The 4,724-nt window shown below is 52.1% G+C and overlaps 1 protein-coding gene across 2 annotated transcripts in view; it reads left to right on the top strand.

Annotated features, from left to right (window-relative positions):
* Positions 1–163: 163 nt before the first annotated feature.
* ABAT (4-aminobutyrate aminotransferase) overlaps positions 164–4,724 on the top strand; it is a 102,274-nt gene continuing 97,713 nt past the window's right edge. For both annotated transcript variants that reach the window (XM_008565101.1, XM_008565111.1), the window contains exon 1: positions 164–253. The gene's annotated coding sequence lies outside the window, so the exon portion shown is untranslated. The remainder of the gene's footprint in view (positions 254–4,724) is intronic.

The raw sequence follows: 4,724 nt of genomic DNA, 5'->3' as shown, positions 1-4,724 counted from the left end.
CCCGCCCTCCCCGTCCTCCCCCTCCCTCCCCCGGGGGCGGTGGCCCGTGGCGGGAGCGCCCATTGGCTGCGGCGCGAGCGAGGGCGGGGACCGGCGGCGCTGATTGGTCGAGGCGGCTGGGCGGAGCCAGGGAGTCCGGCGAGTCGCTGGGGGAAGCCGAGCAGACCCCGGGCGCAGCCGGAGCGCAGGGCGCGGGTCCCCAGAGTCGGAGCCCGGCGGATCGAAGCCCGTAGATCGGAGCTGGGTCCTGGAGGTAAGAACGAGGCTGCGGCCGCGTGGGGTGGGCCTTCCAAAAAGGGAACCGAGATGGGGGACCTTCTACCCTGCCCCCAGGGAGCAAAAACAGGGCATCTTCTCCCAGAAACGGCGCCCTCTTCATCCTAAGACGTGGTTCCTCTCGCCCGAAGAGAGGGTCTCTTCCCACCCCCCGAGAGCAAAATAGCTTCGTTTTCTCTTCAGAAATGAGCCCTTCCTCCTGGCTCTAGAGATAGGATTCCCCTCCCGAATTTACCCCTTGGAATAGAATGTGGCCCCGAAAAGTGGAGTCCAGTCTCCTCAGGCTTCTAGAGCCCCCTCATCTCTTTGGAGGTTGATGCCTCTTCCCCATCCCTAAAACACTAAGTTTGGATCTCTTCCTTCTCCCCTCTCCTCCTTCAGAATGATGGAGGTCTTCTCTGATCATAGATAAGTGGCCTCCCCACAATGGAAAATGGAGGTCCTGGGAAATAAGCCCCTTCAAAAGACAAGGAAATCCTGGGGCAGACTCTGCAAGTCACCCTCTGACCCCATGCGGACTTTTCCTGAATCCCCAACTCAGAAACTGGACTCTGGAGTTGGGCGATTCCCCCTCTTACCCCTGCTGGAGACCCTTCCCTGCCCAGAGAGTCAAGGTTGCCTCTGACACCACCACACCGAACGTATTTTGGGAATTTCTCCTCTTCCTCCAATAAAGATGTAGAAAGAGGGGCCTTCATACTCAGAAATAGGGTTCAAGGATCTGGCCACCCATCCCTGACCAAGTTCCCCCTTCCTCCACCCGTCTCTAACCCTTTCACCCAAATCCCACCCTACCAACACTTCACACCCATCCCTCCCACCTCTCCCAATCCCCTTCTTTTACACACCTTTCCATCTCACCTTTTCTCACCCACCCTGGCCAGAGGTAAGACCAGAGGAAGCTTAGTAAGATTTAGTAGGACTGAAGCACTTTGAACTGGAATCCTGGACCTAGAGACCCTTCTAAGATCTCCAAACTCTGACAGCAGAAATGGCCTCTGAGGCAGCAGGACCTGCAGGTACCCCCTCTAGTTGCTTCCCCTCCCACCAGCACACACACAAAGGGCTGTGTTCAGTGTATCCTTCCCTGAGGCAGTTCATTCCCCCTCCTGGAGAAGGGGGTGTCATTGCAAAGAGAGGGGCTGCTGGACCTCTTCCAGGAAGGCCCCGGTTTGCTCCCTGGGTCTGCTCCCCACCTCACCCCCTGCAGCTGTGTGGGCATTGCCTGGTGGAATTCCCTGGGCATTCAGCCAACAGAGGTGGGTGCTACTGGGCCCATCCGTTGGGCTGGGGACAGTGTTGGCTTTGCTGCTTTGATAAAGCTGGACTAAGGGACAGGATGTTGGTGTCTGGGGGGGGTGGGGGCAGCTCTTCTCTGGTGGTTTAGGTTGCAGGGGAGCGGACAGAGGAGAGGAAAGCAGTGAGCTTTGCCTTATTCTTTGGAGCTGGGCACCATGGCATGGAGTATGGAGAAATGTGTTTCCTGGAGGCCCGAAGAGGTCAGCCCTGGGTAGAAGTAAATGGCCCGGTCTGGTGTCCTAAAGACTTAAAGGGACTTCTGGGCCTTGCCCCTTCATCAGTTGAACAAACAGAGGCACAAAGAGGGGAAGAGACATGCTCAAGGTCACCCAGCCATGGGGTGACAAAGCTGGCCTCAGTTCCTCCAGGATCCATGGGGTGCCAGGGATCCTGGACACTAGCTCCGGTCTTCACATTTACAATGGAGACTGCCAAGCACTGTGTCCCCACTTATCAGAGGAAGCACCGGAAGCTCTGTGAAGGTCATGCAGCTGGGGGCTTGCAGAGCTGGAACACAGCACTGCCCCCCAGCAGGCCGCCTGGAGGAATTCAATCCTGGGTGTTTGCACTACCCTTCTCGCCCCAGGCAACATTTTTATTGACCCCACTGCCAAATGTAGGCTTGCCAAAATTCAGATTGACCCAGAATAGCAAATAAGATCAGTTGCAATGTGTTGGAGTGGAGACTGCTGCAGGAACCTCGGCTGCATAGCTGGGTTTGCTTCGAGAACTTTGGACAGGCCCTGAATAAGTCACATCTCTTTCCTCCAGAGACCCTTCCCTCTTGGTCCCTGCCCATTCTCTCTGGCTCTGAGTTCCTTGCAGCAGTCTCTCATCCCTGCTCAGAGCCCTACTTCTCTTCTTGGGGCATTTGGCTGTGGATTCTCTAGGACCACCCAACTGGGCAGCCAAGGCCAGATCTCTACAAATGGGGGGCCTGAGGTAGGGGTTCTCCCTCCTCCCACCTCCACCCAGTTTCCAGCTAAAGGATTAGCTGTTGTGCTCAAACTTAGAGTGGAGTGCCGAGGTGAAAGTTCGGAGCATGAGGGGAACCGTAGTAGAGGGGTTAAGAGGTCGATCTCTAGGGCCATATCTGTCACAGTATGTGATCTTAGGGAAATTATTAATCTCTCTGTGACTTGTCCTTGGGGTAGAATGAGTTAATCCTCATCAAGTGTGTAGCGCACAGCAAATAAGTGGAAGCAGTGATTACGATGACAAGTGCAAAATCATAAAACCTCGAAAACTGAGGAGCAGTGGGGGCCTTATGATTTTAGGCAAAACTTGAAACCTGTGCTGTAGATAATCATCTGCTGGGGCTAAGGCCATGAACAGTTGGCAGTCCTTGGAGAGAAGGTGATGTCTTCCCAGAAAGACAGTGCGGTGTGCAGAATGGGCCACAGACCCTAAGGTCAGATGCAACTGAGAGCTGTCCACTGGCTGCACCTGCCTTGGGAACTGTAGGCAAGTCATTCCCCTGTCTGAGCCTCAGTTCTGCATCTTTGAATGAGGTTTGTTGGGGGTGGGCATCAGATAAGAGATCAGTCTAGATCAAGGGTTCTCATGATTGGCACTGTTGACATTTTCAGTCAGATTATTCTTTGTTGTGGGAGGCCATCCTGTGCACTGTGGGATGCAGTATTATCCCTGCCATTTATCCACTGGAAGCCAAGGAGCACCCCCTCAGTTGATAGACAGTGTCTCCAGACACTGCCACATGTCCCCTGGGGAGCAAAATTGTCCTCGCCTTCCTCCGTTTAGAACCACCGGCCTTGGACATAGTCGATGCTTGATGTAAGACAGCTTCTACTTGCACAGGCTCCTTGTTTTGGTTTCTGCATGGGCTGGAGGTAGGAGGGTTCTCCAGCAGCTGAGTTTCCCAATGTTAATGACGATCTTAACCCCAGACATTTTTTTCTTTTTTTTTTGTGATTTTTTGTTGGCAGCTGGCCGATAGAGGGATCTGAACCCTTGACCTTGGTGTTACAAGGAGGCACTCTAACCAACTGAGCAACCGGCCAGCCCTAATTCCTCACATGGAAACAGGACTTTGCCATTTCTGAAGGACCCTATGTCCATTATTCTAGGTTTCCAATTTTCAGACAAAAAAGTTTCAGCAAACTAAGGATCACAAAGGTTAAAAGACTTCTCTAAGAGTATCACCTCCTTCCCCATTAGAGGTCAAATAAACATTCATGTCAGAAATAGTTTTAGAAACAACCTAGTTTTGGAGCCTTCTTCAGATTATTTGGCACAGGGATCAAACCCTGAACCTTGGCGTTGTCAGCACCACGTTCTAACCAACTGAGCTAACTGGCCAGCCCCACTTTCACAATTTAAACTGCATGCACTTTGTTCCTACTTTGAGGAATCTCTTATGAAACATCCACATGTGTGCTCAGATACCATAAGAATGTCCACTGCAGGGCTTTGTAATTCCAGTGTAGGAAGGGTTTATGTTAGGGTGCATTCATTGGGGAAATGAGCAGTCTTTCTAAAAGAATGAGGTATGTCTGCATTCTTGACCTGGAAAGGTCCCTGAGGCATATTATTTAGTGAAAATGATAAAGTCACAGGATCCACGTACATAGTATGATCCCATTTTGGAAAAAAAAGATATATGTAAATACATATGAAAATGGACAGGGAGGTGGGAGGGCATGAAAGTGACATGGATCTGAATGTATTTGCGGGGCAAGAAAAAGAAAAGGCATCCGCTGCCAGCTTCCTGTGCACTAAGAATAAGCAAAGCCCAACCTGCAGAGCTTGAGAGACTTGCTCACACTAGAAGTTGCCAGTGGCGGCAACTCAGCTTTGTGCTTCCTGAGAGTTTTGGGCCCGAGAGACAGGAATCGGAGATCTCATCTGTACAGGCTGAGCCTCCTTCCTTCCTATGGGGGATTCCTTCAACCAGCATCTTCGTGGGTCTTGCTGTCAGACTGACCTGAGCCAAACTGGACTTCCACCAGTGCAATGACCTGAAGCCAGCCACTTTGCCTCTCAGAGCCTCCTTTCCCCATTTTTAAAAAGGAAATCATGGGCTGGCCTGTGGCTCACTTGGAAGAGCATGGTTCTGACAACACCAAGTCAAGCGTTAAGATCCCCTTACCAGTCATCTTTAAAAAAAAGCGGGGGGGGGGGGGGGGGAA

The sequence above is a fragment of the Galeopterus variegatus genome, unplaced genomic scaffold, assembly GCF_000696425.1.
Source record: "Galeopterus variegatus unplaced genomic scaffold, G_variegatus-3.0.2 Scaffold195, whole genome shotgun sequence".
NCBI classification, from domain to species: domain Eukaryota; kingdom Metazoa; phylum Chordata; class Mammalia; order Dermoptera; family Cynocephalidae; genus Galeopterus; species Galeopterus variegatus.
This window is presented reverse-complemented; position numbering and strand designations above follow the sequence as displayed.